The 16,027-nt window shown below is 42.6% G+C and overlaps 2 pseudogenes; both read right to left on the bottom strand.

The window, feature by feature from the left end:
* Positions 1–2,172: 2,172 nt before the first annotated feature.
* Positions 2,173–3,657, bottom strand: LOC127031286 (olfactory receptor 12-like; annotated as a pseudogene).
* Positions 3,658–7,291: 3,634 nt separating this feature from the next.
* LOC127030937 (olfactory receptor 8U9-like) lies at positions 7,292–8,245 on the bottom strand (annotated as a pseudogene).
* Between the last annotated feature and the right edge of the window lie 7,782 nt (positions 8,246–16,027).

Raw genomic sequence — 16,027 nt, 5'->3', positions numbered from 1 at the left:
TTTGGGGAAGAGTTGGAGCAGGGGCGAGGCCTTGGGCAAAGCATCAGTGGAGCTCCCACAGGGGAAAAAAAAGGCCAGTGGAGCTCCCACAGGGGAAAAAAAAGGCTAAAAGCGGAAATATAGATGCCCAAGGAGCTTTTTCTGCAAAAAACTTAGGTGCCAAGTTAATTTAGGCAGCCATGGAGTCTGGTAGCAGCTGAGCAGGGATTTTGTGAATCCCAGTGACTGGGATTAGGCCCCTAAATTGGCAATTGGATGTCAAAGTCCCTTTGTGCATCTATTCCATAGGCATCTAACAACCAATGGTAACAATGGGTGTTAGGTGCCGAGATGCTTTTGAGAATCTCACTAGGTGTCTGAATAAATCTGACTCAAGAAGACTACTCAAATGATGAGGGCTAGATTTTAAATATATTCAAGTGCCTAACTCTCAATGGAATTTAAAATCACTTTAAAATCTGTCCCTATGTGCTTCTGTATAAGAGTAGGAGTTCCACCTTAGGGCTTGACATATTTTGTGGAGGTGGTGAGAAAGAAAGAAAGAAAGAAAGAAAGAAAGAAAGAAAGAAAGAAAGAAAGTTTCAGCTTTTCCACACATCAGTGGAGAGAGGCTGTCATTCACACACTGAAAACAGACAGAATTTGTCTCTTTATAATTTGATTTTTATTTTTAAAAATTGGTACATTCTGAGACTCATTCACCATATTTACAGGAGACTGATATTCAGTGATTAACATCCTGGGATTTCCATGGTAAATGATCAGCGTGAGTCTGATACAACGACCTATAGTCCACCTAAATCTCATCTGAGATCAAGGAGATTTTATCCTATAAAAAGCCTGCAGAATTGGGCCAGTGTTGTGTCCATTTAACTTCCAGAAGAAACAGGAAAAGGGTTTTGATGTGATTCTTTTACTAAGTTAATAAAACTTTAAAAGTGGAGAAAATGGTCTTGACCTTTCCTTCATTTATGCAAGTTTTACAAATGTGCCACTACATTGATATCAGTGGAGTTACTATGGTTTTACAATGAGCAGATGAAAGGAAAATCCATCCCCTTTGTATCAGCAGATTTCCTCTAGACTTACACTTGAGTGAGTGAGAAGAGAATGAGCACCACTGACTGCAACGGAGTTACTAACAATTTACACCAGGGTATGTGATAGTGGAACCAAGCCACAGGTATAAATGCAGCTACTAGTGATTTACACCAGGATAAGTGGATATTTCTAATGTACATCAATAAGAATGACATTTAAATCAAAACCACTGACTTTACTGAGGTCTGTTGCAGACACAACACAGGAGTATTGCACATACACGAACCAGTCTAACATAGACTCTATCTGTTTCCATTACCTGATACAGATGTCATATTTTTCACCATTCTCCAATAGTTACCTCACCATTATATCAGAGATACTTCAAGGGCCAGAATCTGAGCAGGCTTAAATCCATGGAGCTCCACTGAAGTCAGATTGGCTAAACCAAATTTATATTACCTGATGATTTGGACTGAGGTAATTCCTATTATCAATATATGGAAATATACAAATAAATATGGAAATATTTTATTGTCACAAATATGTTGTATAGTCTATGCTCTGGAATGTTATAAGAGCAGAAGAATTGCCATGCATCATCATCCTATCTCCAGTACTGCCCAGAGTCAGCTGTTTCCAAGACAACTGTATTATAATCTGAATCATGGAGAAAAAAATCTTCCTAAACCAGCGAGTAACAGTTGGTTCATACCCCAAAGCAGGAGGTCCCTATAAAAAATGAAGCCATTTTAGAATTCTGTAAGTTTATTTGATTGCCACTGTATTATAGGTAATCAGTTCCACAGCTTAGTTGGCTAGATAGATATCTTGAGCTAGTCCCCTGCTCTCCTGTGTCATCCCCCCAACCATTCATACACTGGTCCCAAATATTCATTGGTTTATAGCTGGAGAAAAATGACAAAGAAAAACAATGACATATTTTTGTCAGAAATATGTATTTCTTTCTCCCTCCCCCACCCATTTCAGAAGTTCACAAAAGCCCTGCACAGGCAGATTTAGTCTCCATGTTCATAACCAAGGTTCATCTTTTCAAAGATTTCGTCGCCATAGTTCTGCCCCAAGCTTCTTTCACTTCTTTGTTCCTTACACTGTAGATGAGGGAATTCATCATGGGGATGACAAGGTGTAAAACACAGACACTGCTTTCCTTGGGTACAGAGAAGTTAACTAGGTAGGCTGTGCATACATGAAAGCTGTGGACCTATAAAATAGACTCACCACTATTATATGGGAGGTGCAAGTGGAGAAAGCTTTGTGTCTGCCCTCAACAGAGTGAATCCTGAGGATAGTGGAGATGATATAAGCATAGGAGATGTCATAGGTTTCACCCCCACTCTGAACTTTAGGGCACAGATGTGGGATCTGCATGAGAGCCCCTAAGCTTAATTACCAGTTTAGATCAGTATGCTGCCACCACCCAAATCATCTAAAACAACCATTTGTGAATCATTTGGGAACTCTGTCTTCCTCCAAAAAAATATCTTCCTCTCAAGTACTATAAGCCTTCCCTAGGTAGCCTTGAGAGACTTCTCCACCATTTTCCTGGTGAACACCGATCCAAACCCCTTGGATCTTAAAACAAGGAAAAAACAAACAGGTTCGTAAAAAAGAAGACTTTTAATTAAGGAAAAGGGGTAAAAGAAATACCTCTGAGAGATTAACATGCAAGCTACTCTTACAGAGAACAGATTCAAAACACAGAGGATGTTCCCCTGGGCAAAAACCTTAGTTACAAAAAAGAAAACTCAATTTGATTATCCTTCTAATGCAAAAAGACAAATCACAAAAGAAAATAAACATAAGCTAATTTATTCCTTCTCTAATACTCACTACCCTGATAGGAGGCTGATTCCTAGATCTTTTCTCTCCGGCACACAACTTAATGAACTGAACAAAGGACTCTTCCCTCCTTCCTGGGTGAAACATTTTGTCGCACATTGGTTCCTTTGGTCAGGTGTCAGCTAGGCTATGTGAACATCTTAACCCTTTACAGGCAAAAAGGCATTAACCCTTAACTGTCTGTTCATGACAGGAGATAAGCACGAACAGGGAGGTGCTCCCTATGATAAGGCCGCATAAGGTAAACATCCTCAGGTTATTGACGTATGTATCACTGGTGGTGACACTAACCAGGGGAGGGCCATCACAGAGGAAATGATCAATCTCATTTGACCCACAATAGTGCAGTGTAAAGATGAAAACAGTCTGCACCATGGAGTTCACACAGGCAACAAAATACGACCCCACCACCAGCTGACAACAAACCCACTTGGACATGGCGATGGAGTACAAGAGCGGGTTGCAGATGGTGATGTACCGATCGTACACCATGGCTGCCAGCTGGAACCCTTCAGCAGTGAGGAAGACAGAAAAGAAGAATTGAGTGGCACATCCATTGTAGGAAATGGCTTTGCTCCCTGCTAGGAAGCTCGCCATGGCTTTGGGGGCAATGATGGAGGTGAAGCAGAGGTCTAAGACTGACAGGTTAATTAGGAAGAAGTACATGGGGGTGTGCAGGTAAGAGTTAGCTCTAATGAGGAGGATCATGCTGGTGTTTCCAAGCATGCTGGTCATGTAAATCACCAGAAACATCAAAAAGGGAACTACGTGAGGTGCCAGGCCACTTCCAAACCCCAGCAGGATGCATTCTGCCAATGCTGTGCAGTTGTCCTCTCTTGTTGTCTACATCACTTGATGTTTCCTTTGGGAAAGGGAGCAAAATGAAGGTTAAAAAAGAACCAAATGGACAAGGTGAATTTCAGGTCTTACCAAAAACAAACAAACAAACAAACAACAACAACAACAACAAAAAGAGCTCTTGCGGAAAAGACACTGGCCTAAAAGTTGGCAAATCAGTGGTCATTTTAGTGCTTTTCTACATACTCCTGCTGTGATCTGCAGCAAATCTCTTGAGTGAGGATTTTCGAAGCAGTCAAAGGGGATCTCGTTGAATTTCGAAAGGTTTTGATCATTTAACCCTCATGCTCTTGGGAAAACTCCCAGCTATAATATTTCTGTCTCTCCTGCATGAAAATTAAGTTGTCATTGTTTCCTTATCCCAGAGGGAGTTGAGAAGATAAATCCATGAATGTTTTGGAAGTGTTCAAATCCCTTCGGGAGGGATAGAAAAGTACCTTTGGAGAGATTTTCAGAATTAGTCAGCTGACTCCTTAATTCACTGCAGTTCTGTGGAAATCCCAGCCTTGAGAGATGAACTTGATGGCAAAACAGCCTTTGGCTTCACTGTAAGCAAACTGATTTCTCGTAATTCATGTTCAACCTATTTATAATAAAATTGAAGCTGTTTTATGTATTTATTTTGGGAGGTGATTTTTTGAGATCCTAGTCAATTTTTGTATGGCTGTAATAAAAGGCAGGAGTGACAATCTCTCTTTCCATGAGTAATCCCACTGATTTATAAAAAGGGTGGAAGAATTAGTGCCTTAAATATAAATTATATCAGTCTATGGATGAATGTATATGAATTATTTCTTCATAATTTCTTTTCCTGGAAGATTGCAAGGGTTACATTTGAGAGCTTTCACCTTTATATAGAATATTATCTGTCGTAATGCAGCTCAAATTAAAGGGACTTTTGGCTGAATAAGAATGGAGTAAAGTCTTAATAAGAAATTTAGGATTAGCTATTTTCTTTGAGCTAAAAGCTGTTTTGACAGTAGCTAGATATACACATTTAGTAACAGATTCTGTCACCCTTACTCACATCATGAAGCATGTTATTCCCAGTCCCACTGATAACAGTAGATTTTTTTGTTTCTGTTGTATTATGCTTAAAATTGTAAGGGCATTTCCAGATTGTCATCACAGATGTGAATCTCTTCCATCATATGAAAGGTAGATGGGGTTTGGTCCCTGGAAGCCTGGATAATACCTAATGATATTCAGGTAATTCTGTGATGATGCAGAAATTTCTGCAGTTCTCTGGTTCTGTTTAAGAGTTAATTCTGCATTAGACTATATTATCAGAGTTGTGACTTCCACTGGTGCCCAAATCCCATTGAAGTGACTGAGCTAGCAATTCTCAGACTCTGCCGAGTCCTGGAAGTATTATGAGAGACAAAACCTTTCGATTTTCTCCCTGAATTCTATCTTTCCTCCATTTCAGCTCCAAGCTCCCCAGTCCAACCTCTCTCCTCAAAGACCTCAGAGCTATTAATGAATTTGCTGTTGTGAACACAGTAAATACGAGGTTGTATTAAATGGCTAGCTCTGAATAGGGAAGATAATTATCTCTGTATATGACACTGGAGAAAATGGTGCAGAGAAGAGATAAAAGATTGATTTCACGTTTCACTGTGAAGTAAGGGAGGTTTTGTTCATTTAGTGTACATTTATTTAGTTTTTTCGAGAGAGGGTTAAGAGACGGTTTAATCATGTCTGTAAAAGCCTAGTAGCAGAGGTCATTAGTCTTTTTGGTGACAACATCATATTGAAAGTTTGTGATCCCACAGTTACCCTCAACTCATGTCAAAAAGCTGGAGACATGGCAGAGCAGAGCCATAAAAATCATGTCAGAGCTGGAAAAAATGCCTGAGTGTGCCAGATGTAGAGAACAGAATCTGTTTTTTTTAATCAAAAAGAAGATCATGTTTTGTGGGGAGAAGGGAAGGTGAGTGACTTGATCACAGACTATAAACACAGAGAATATTCACCAGCTGGGGAGATACCTCAGTGGTTTGAGCACTGCCCTGCTAAACCCAGGCTTGTGAGTTCAATCTTTGAGGGGGGCATTTAGGAATCTGTGGCAAAGATCTGTTGGCAGATTGGCTCTGCTTTGAGCACAGGGTAGACTGGCTGACCTCATGAGGTCCCACCCAACCCTGACATGCTAACAAACTTATACAAAACATACCACCCTACTTGCAATCCTGGTCTGAGAATAGTAAACTGCCTTTCCCTAGCATGTTGCCTCATGGGAGGAGTTGTTCCTGTCTCCATCAGTAGAGGACTACATCTCCCACAATGCAATGTGGATTTAGTAGTGTGTTGGGAGGGCATCAGGGGAGTCATATGAATGTGGTTGCATCATGGGAACTGTAATCAGCCAGGGATCCTGGACCAGAAGGAAGAATGGGAGAATGACCCATCTCCTGTCCCTCTCAGTGTACCTGCTCAGGAAACAGGGCCCACACTAAGAGAAGTGCGATTCTGCTGCTGTCAGACTGTGGCCAGGGTTACAGCACCCTAGGTATCAAAGTGATTTATCAGTGGGTCCCATTGGTTTTCACATCATTGGTTCTTCCCTTGGGCAACCAGTGGTAAGGAGAGCTGGATAGGAAATGATCTTCCTGTGCGAAAAAACTTTTTTGAGATGTTAAAAGATTTTCAAATAGCACTTGCCACTGAGACCTTCCAAGGTTTCACTGAGGAAAAGTCAGAGACAGAAAGGAGATAGCTCAGTGGTTGGGACACTTAGATTCCAGAGAGCTGAGTTCAAATTCCTGTTAAGCCTGGTTTGGAGCAGAGAATTTACACTATCCTGGGTTTCAAATGCTTGAGCTGCAAGGCTGCTATCCATTGGCAAGGACTTACTATCCATTGACAGAGACCACAGGCAGTTCCCGCTTTCTTCCAGGACCCTAAATACGCGTGTCTATTTGTGAGACTCACTTATCATCATCGGCTCCCTAAAACAACTGCCACTTCCTTCAACAATAGCACTTGTATCCACCCTAGAAGCCCTTTGCCACAGGTTCCTGGGCTTTTGGGGTTCTCTTGTGTTTACACACTGGAATCCCTCCCTTGGCTGATGGTCAGAGATGGGGACATCAAAATGAATTATTCTAGTATTGTCCCTTAACAGTTGTTAGATGAGCAGTTATGTGAAGGCATTATTCTTTTTCCTCCTTCTGTTGGTTTAGTCCTACAAAAACTCATAAATATCCCAGCATTTAATCTCTTGTGTTCATATGACAAACCCCTTTACATCAATCAGACAAACACAGAGAGCAGATGATATTCCTGAATGATCACATATCAACACCTATCACAGGAACAAAAGGGGAGTATCATATGGGCAAGTATTATTTATTGGATATGGTGAAAGAGGAGGAGCAAATGGAGGTATCCTCGATTCATTTTAACATCAGTAGGGGAGATATTCTACCACCCATACCCACTCCATGTGTGATGACATTTTCTTTATCACCTTGAGGGTCAGGATAAGGTTCTACTCAGTCTAGAAGAGAGACCATAAAAATTTCATTCACCTCCTTATGAAAGCAGTCAGTTTGCCTCCAGCTTTCTTCAATGCCTCTTTGACCTCCTTGTTTCTCAGGCTGTAGATGAGAGGATTGACCAAGGGTGTCAGGACAGTATAGAAGACAGAGAACACTTTGTGCAGGTCTCCTGCAGTGCCAACAGTTGGTATCATGTAAATGATGATGAGTGATCCATAGAAAGTAGCAACTACGATGAGGTGGGAGGAGCAGGTAGAAAAGGCCTTTTGCCTCCCCATGGTGGAGGGGATTCTCAGGATGGTGGTGATGATACAAACATAGGATATCAGGGTTAACAGGAACGTAGGAACTATAATTGCAAAACACAGTAATAGATCTACCAGTTCAATCAGGCTGGTGTCGCTGCAGGAGAGTTTGAGCATCGGGGCAAAATCACAAAAGAAATGGTCAATATTATTAGGGCCACAGAATGTTAATCTGGCCATCAAAAGAGTTATCAAGGTACTTCTAAAGAAAGCCATTGTCCAAGAGCCAGACACTAGCTGTATGAGAACCCAGCTTCTCATAAGTGCTGCATAATGCAAGGGATTGCATATTGCTAAGCAGCGGTCATAAGACATGACTAATAGGAGGAAACATTCGGCAGTCACCATGAATACAAAGAAGTATAGTTGTGTCATGCAGCCACTATATGAAATGGTTCTGTCCCCAGTTAGGAGACCGGCCAGCATTCTGGGCAGGATAGTGGAGGCATAGCAGGTCTCCAAGCAGGACAAGTTCCCCAGGAAGAAGTACATAGGTGTGTGAAGGTGCTGATCAGTCACAACTAGCACAAGAGTGAGTATGTTCCCGGCCATGGTCACAATATAGATCACTAGGAACAGCAGGAAGAGAGGAAACTGCAATTCTGGGAGATTCCCGAATCCCAATAGGATGAATTCTGTGATGAATGTTCAATTGCTCCACTCTATATTTTCCATGAGTTTTCCCTAGAGGAAAAGAAGGAAAGAGAAATAATAATAATAATAATATTAATAATAATAATTAATAGCTTTCAAAAAAGCTCTGGTAATCATTCAACTATTCTCTGATCGAGAGATGATATTTTTCTTATCTACGCCGAGGAAAGTACACCTTCATGTTTCACATTTTCTTTTCTCATCTTCCATTCAGCTGTGTTAGAGTTCAAAGCCTGTTCATTCATTTGGAGGATGTTGCTGAAGGTGAATGATGATGGACTGACAGCAAAGCCGTGCATGCTGTCACATCAAAGAATAGTGATTAGCCAAGAAAAAGAATGGAAATGTCTACTGAATGTTTTACTCCAGAAAATAAAACAAAGTAAATGTCACTGAATGTTGCAGGGCATTTAATTTCTATGCAATTGTTATTTGCAAGGGAGTCCCATATTTAAAAATATTCTGAACATAGAAGAAGATGCCTTTTGAAATTAAAACCATGGTATCTTACTTTTTTTCCCCTATAACCCTTTTGGAAAGAGCGCTCACTGAGATTATAAAGTGAACTTTCAGAGGAGGCTCCTGTATATCTGTAATTTATACACATACCAGTGTTACATTTTCTGCTTTGCCATTTAGGAGACCAATGATTGTATCACTGATTTGAGCTGCACAAATTTTGAAATGCTGCACTAATGATTTGATGATGCTGTTTGCTAGGCAGAGACAGATATCTGTATGTGGAAACAGATTGGTCATATTAGTCAATATTTGTTCTTTTGTTTGACATAAGAAATGAAAAAAAGAAAACCATATCTTGAAACCATATATTTCAGTGAAATCCAAGAGCAAAAGAATATCGTAAAGGAAGTACATATATTTTTAACCTATGTCTCCCTCCTGTGTGCATGTCAGAGATATGGTGTATGTTACATATGAATCCCAGGTTGAAGCAATCCAATAATAGGTAAGAGCTGCTACCTAGGCTTGTCAGAAATCATTTCTAAATCATTTCAATGGTTATTATCAATGTTCATTTTTAAGCAGTTTTTACTACTTTTATTTATTTAAATTTTCCCTGTTTTGAAAGATGGTAGGACAGACAATTATGGAATGACATTAGATATCGAGATACAAAAAGTTACAGCTTTATACCTATTAAATCTAAATTGTCAACAACATATGTCAAAATATACAAAGCAAGTAAGCTAAAAACTGGTTTTGCTCTATTTCATTAAGTAGTTCATGCGTAACAAGTCTAATTTAAGAGGCTAAGTTACTGGATTTGGACTCTAAGTTCTCAGGCACCATTTTTCTTACTTTACCTAGCTGTAAGTGTTTATTATTAACAGTCGAAATAGTTTTTCCTTGGTATTCAGTGTTTACAGTGAAATCAACATTTGTTGACATGCATGGGTAGAAATCGAATCCTTCCAAGCCTCCTGATCAGTTTTATATTGGAGAAGGCAGAGAGGCAGAAGTATGATTGTATGTCATTTATTTCATTATGGCTTGTAACAGTAGATACTTTACAAATATTTATAATTACTAGACTGTCCCAGCCTTGAATTGCAAACAAAATAAATCTTCAAGGAAGCTTTGAAATCTCAACCTATGGGCCAGATATCCAGCGGTATTTATTTACCTAAAGATGCAGATTAGCTTAGGCAGGCTAGGCACCTAAACACACATAAAAGTCAAAGGGACTTAAGTGTCTAATCTTCTTCCGTGCGTTTGAAAATCCCTCAAGATGCCTTTCTGCATCTTCAGGTGACTAAATACCCCCAAGAGAAACATTTTTACTTTGTGGTTTTTGGACAAAAGGTTGGCATTTTCCACTGAAAACTTTGATCCGGATGAAAAAGTTTTTATTTTCATAAAATTTTACATGGGGGGAAGGAAGGACAATTTCTGACCAATTTTAGATTTTATTCCATATTTCTTGTTCTGAGTTTCTTCATATGATTTGCAAACTCAGCTAAGACATAGTAAATGACAGAGAAGATTAACACTCTTTTGGTTAATAGGAAGCATAAATTTTACCTGAAACAGTGCAGTCCCGCTAGACTGATGCTGTGACATCTTCTCTTAGCCTTGTCATTTTCTAACTGCCTGAAGTTTCTCTCAGAACTTTTCACATACTTTCTTTCTCTTAGTAAAGTGATCAAAGACAATTAGTAGGATACATTGATTCATTTTAGTAGCATTTGTAAAGGGAGTAATGCATCCTTTTATATTTATATCCTTCATGTCATCTTCCTGTGAGGCAGCTACCGCAGGATATTTTAGTTAAAGTGATGGGGGACTTAATTAAGAGAACATTTAATTTGTTGGCAAGTTTAACTCTCAAAGCAATCAAACTTCTAACCTTAGCTGAATTATCAAGGGCTTACATACTAGGCCAGTGGTTCTCAAACTTCTGCACTGGTGATCTCTTTCACATAGGAAGCCTCTTAGTGTGACCCCCTCCTTTATAAATTAAGAACACTTTTTAATATATTTAATGCAAATGCTGGAGGCAAAATGGGCTTTGGGGTGGAGGCTGACAGCTCACAACACCCCCTCTCCCCAAGTAAGATCCTGGCAACTCCCTGTGGGGGTCCTGACCCAAAGTTTGAGAACCCCCTGTGCTAGTTTGAGGGATACTATAGAAAATCTATCAGTTTATCTATCTATCTACACAAATGTATAAGTATCTACTGGAGTTACCAGTTAATGGAGTTATCCTTTATCCTTTTTTTAGAGGCTCTAATATTAGGGAAGTCAATGAAACACTGCTGACATATATCACTGGAGGATCTGGTCAAGTGTGTAAGATCCAAACTCTCCTCCCAAATGAAACGTTTTCATTTGATATAGGTTATTCTACTGTTCCTCCTTCAGGACTGCTCATCCCACTCCCTAGCTCATCTCTCCGCCACACAACTATTCCCCAATCCCGTATATATATGTGGGCTGAAGAATCACCTATGTCAGTAACTCAGGAGAATGGTATAAGTCTAGTTTCCGACTCTTTTGAGCATTTCTAATACTCCTTAGGCTTTGCTTCCTCATTAATTTCCAGCCCATACCCAAAATCCGCTGTCACCCACTCATTCCCACATCCCTTAATATCATGGCAAAACTATGAATCACCTGTCTGAGTGAGGCATCAGAATGGTATAGCCCTGCTGACTAGCTCCTTCATTCATGAGTGAATCCCTTCATGAATCACCATGTAACTCATGGGATGACTCCTGGTTTACAATATAATTACCATATAGCTATTACCATAATATTGGTAACTGATGGGAGGACATATTTAGTATAGGTCCGTGGGGGTCAGTCCTGGGTCTGGTTCTCTTCAATATTTGAATTAATGACCTGGATAATGGAGTGGAGAGTATGCTTATAAAATGTGCAGATGACAGCAAGTGCTTTGGAAGACAGGGTCAGAATTTAAAATAACCTTGATAAACTGGAGACTTGTTCTGAATTCACGATAAAGAAATTCAGGAATGCTAAGTGGAAAGTACTAACTTTGCAAGGAAAAATCAAAAGCAGAACTATAAAATGAGGAATAACTGGCTAAGTGGTCATACTGCAGAAAAGGATCTGGGGGGTTGAGTGATGCTGATAATTTGTATTTCAACAGTTATAAATCTTTAACTTTTTGAATCTCAGTGTCTAATGTCATTAAATAATTACTCCTCCACACAGTTTCACTCAACTGTTAACATTTAATTAAATAAAAATTGAAAAAAAATGCTTAAAACCCATCATTTTGTGCAGATGCGAAAATTTTACATGTATAAACATCTAAAATAACAAACAAACAAACAAAGAGTTAAAAACTATGGCCCCAGCAGAGATACTGTTTTTATGAGTCATTACAAATATATGTAACCCCCTAACCTTCCTTTTTCCTATGACTGCAAAGGTGTAATTGCCCATTTCATCTTAAATGTTCTCTTGCAACTTGTGTTTACCCTTTATGCTACACAATCTGTTCCACTGTTGTATTTAGCTCCAACACTCTGATTACATGAAGAACTCTGTTTAGCTTGTGGGCTAGTCTCTCTCACCAACAGAAGTTGGTCCAATGAAAGATATTACCTTACCCACTTGGTTTCTTTTAAAAAGTTAACGTTGATATTACTGTCAGAAATGATCAAAAAATAAACATTTAATTTTGCCAAGCCAAGTTATATGCAGCAGATCTTTATTTAAGGAAAGAGCAACAAATATATTACAGGGGGAATTCTGTGACAAAAATTACTCAATCAAAAAAAAAGAAATCCGTGCACAATATTTTAAAATTCTGCATACTTTATTTGTCAGAATAACACAATATATTCACAGCAGTTTCAATTATTTTTGGTCATTTATTTCAAAATACCTGTCAGCAAGTATGTCTGTAACAATACAATACAGACAACAGAAAATATTCAGAAAATGTTTAAAAAAATAGATTCCTTGCTAGGCACATTAATAGAGAACTCTGAGAAATAATTCATTTAAACTACAATACAGAACAGTCCCTTGCAAACACTTGAGGGAGTCAGGGGTAACAGAGGAGTTGAGGGAGGGGGAAGTAAACTGCTGGGAGGGAGCCTGGGTTTGAACTTGGAGGCTTGTTGGGTATGAGTGGGAGAAGTCTTGAACAGTTTTTTTCAGGGGGCAGGGAGGGATTGTTAGGGAGCTTCCCCCATGCAGACTCTTGCTGATCCCTAGCTTCTTGCATTCAATCAAGCACATTTGCCTTTGTCCCCATGTGTTCCTATCCCCCCATGTGTCATTGCACCTCCTGTTCACATGTCCCTCCATCCAGACTCAGACACCCACTCGCACATCCCCATGTGGCCCTGAAGCACCTTCCACGTCTCCATGTGTCTCTGTGCTCCCACGAGGCCACTCCCCTGTCCCCTTCCCCATGTTTCTCTGTGTCCCACAGAGCCACTTCCCTGTCCCTGTGTCCCTGTCCCCATCCCCCGTCCCCATGTGTCTCTGTATCCTCACATTGCCATGCGCCTGCCTCTGTGTCACTGTCCACTTCTCTGTCCTCATGTCTCTGTGCCTCCAATCAGCCACCCCTATTCCTATACGTCCCTGTCTCCATGTGTCTCCGTGCCCACCCCCAGCCACCCCATCCCTATATGTCTCTGTCCCTCTCCCCCTTTCCCCACGTATCTCTGTGCCCCCTCCTAGCCAACCCCGTCCCTATATTTCCTGTCGCCCTCCCTGTCCCCATATGTTTCTGTGCCGCCACCCAGCCACCCCTCCCTGTCCCCATGTGTTTCTGTGCCACACAGTGCCACTCAGTTGTTCCCCTCCCCCTATCCCCTTGTGTCTCGGTGTCCCCACACAACCACTCCCCTGTACCTCAGTCCCTCTGCCCTTCCCCTGTCCCTATGTGTCTCTGTCCCCCTCTCTGTTCCCATGTGTCTCTGTGCCTCACAGAGCCACTCCCCTGTCCCCCTCCTCCTGTCCCCATGGGTATCTATGCTGCCACCCAGACACTCCCTTCAGTGTCTCTGTCACCCTCCTCGTCCCTATGTGTCCCTGTCCCCTTCTCCTGTACCCATGTGTCTCTGTGCCCCCACCCAGTCACCCTGTACCTGTCTCTGTCCCCCTCCCTGTCCCAATGTGTGTCTCTGCCCCACAGATCCACTCCCCTGTCCCCTTCCACCTGTCCCAATGTGTCTGTGCCACCATCCAGCCACCCCATCTCTGTGTGTCCCTGTGCCTTCCCTCATCCTCATGTGTCTCTGTGCCAGCACCCAGTCACCCACATCCCTGTGTGTCCCTGTCTGCCTCCCCTGTCCCTATGTGTCTCTGTGCCACAAAGAGCCACACCCCTGTCCCTCTCCCCTATCCCTTTCCCTGTCCCCATGTGTCTCTGTGCCCAAACCCAGCCACCCCCAACCCTATGTGTCTCTGTCCCCCTGCCCCTGTCCCCACATCTCTGTGTCCCCAGCCATCCACCCCCATCCCTATGTGTCCCTGTCCTTGTCTCCATGTGTCTCTGTGCCCCACACAGCCACCCCATCCCTATGTGTCCCTGATATCCTCCCTCGACCCCATGCGTCTCTCTGCCTCACAGAGCCACTCCCCTGCCCCAGTGTCACTGTCCCCTTCCCTGTCCCCACGTGTCTCTGTTCCCCCACCAAGCCACCCTGTCCCTATATATCTCTGTCTCCCTCCCCTTTCCCCATGTGTTTTTGTTCCCTATCCAGCCACCCCTGTGCCTATATATATCCCTGTCCCCCTCCCTGTCCCTATGTTTCTCTGTGTTCCTACCCAGCCACCTGTATCCCTACGTGTTCCTGTCCTTCTCTCCCTGTCCCCATGTGTCTCTGTGTCCACGTAGCCACTCCTCTGTCCCTGTGTCCCTGTCCCCTTCCCCATCCCCATGTGTCCCTGTGTGTCTTCTCTCCCTTGCTGTCCCCATGTGTCTCTGTGCCCCACAGAGCCACTTCGTTGTTCCCCTCCCCCATCCCCATGTGTGTCTGTGCTGCCACCCAGCCACCCACCTCCCTATGTGTCCCTGTCCCCCTCCACCTGTCCCCACCTGTCCCCGCAGAGCCAATCCCCTATCTATGTCATAGAATCATAGAATATCAGGATTGGGAGGGACGTCAGGAGGTCATACAGTCCAACCTCCTGCTCAAAACAGGACCAATTCCCAACTAAGTCATCCCAGCTAGGGCTTTGTCAAGACTGACCTTAAAAACCTCTAAGGAAGGAGATTCCATCACCTCCCTAGATAACCCATTTCAGTGCTTCACCGCCCTCCTAGCGAAAAGGTTTTTCCTAATAGCCAACCTAGAACCTCCCCACTGCAACTTGAGACCATTGTTCCTTGTTCTGCCATCTGCTACCACTGAAAATAGTCTAGATCCATCCTCTTTGGAACCCCCTTTCAGGTAGTTGAAAGCAGCTATCAAATCCCCTCTCACTCTTCTCTTTTGCAGACTAAACAATTCCAGTTCCCTCAGTCTCTCTTATAAGCCATGTGCTCCAGCCCCCTAATAATTTTTGTTGCCCTCTGCTGGACTCTTTCCAATACTTCCACATCCTTCCTGTGGTGTGGGGTCCAAAACTGGACACAATAGTCCAGATAAGGCCTCACCAATGTGGAATAGAGCGGAATTATCATGTCCCTCGATCTGCTGCCAATGCCCCTACTTATGCAGCCCAAAATGCCATTAGCCTTCTTGGCAACAAGGGCACACTGTCGACTCATATCCGGCTTCTCGTCCACTGTAACCCCTAAGGCCTTTTCTGCAGAACTCCTTCCTAGCCATTCGGTCCCTAGTCTGTAACAGTGAATGGGATTCTTCTGTCCTAAGTGCAAGACTCTGCACTTGTCCTTGTTGAACCTCATCAGATTTCTTTTGGCCCAATCCTCCAATTTGTCTAGGTCCCTCTGTATCCTATCCCTACCCTCCCTGTCCCCCCCCCTTGTTCCCATGTGTCTCTGTGCCCCTCACAGGCAAAACCATTCCTTTGTCTCCCTCTCCCACTCCCCCTGTCCCCATGTTTTTCTGTGCCCGCACCTAGCTACACTCATCCTTTTATGTTCCAGTCCCACTCCCTGTCCCCATGTGTCTCTGTGTCCCATGTGTCCCTGTCTCCCTTCCCCTGCTCCCATGTTTCTCTGTTCCCAACCCCAGCCAACCCGGACTCTATGTGTCCCTGTCCCCCTTTCCCTTTCCCCCTGTGTTTCAGTGCCCCCATCCAGCCACTCCCATCCCTATGTGTCCCTGTCACCGTCTCTGTCCCCATATGTCTCTGTGCCCCCACCCAGGCAGCCCCGACCCT

Source organism: Gopherus flavomarginatus, chromosome 11 (assembly GCF_025201925.1).
Source record: "Gopherus flavomarginatus isolate rGopFla2 chromosome 11, rGopFla2.mat.asm, whole genome shotgun sequence".
NCBI classification, from domain to species: domain Eukaryota; kingdom Metazoa; phylum Chordata; order Testudines; family Testudinidae; genus Gopherus; species Gopherus flavomarginatus.
This window is presented reverse-complemented; position numbering and strand designations above follow the sequence as displayed.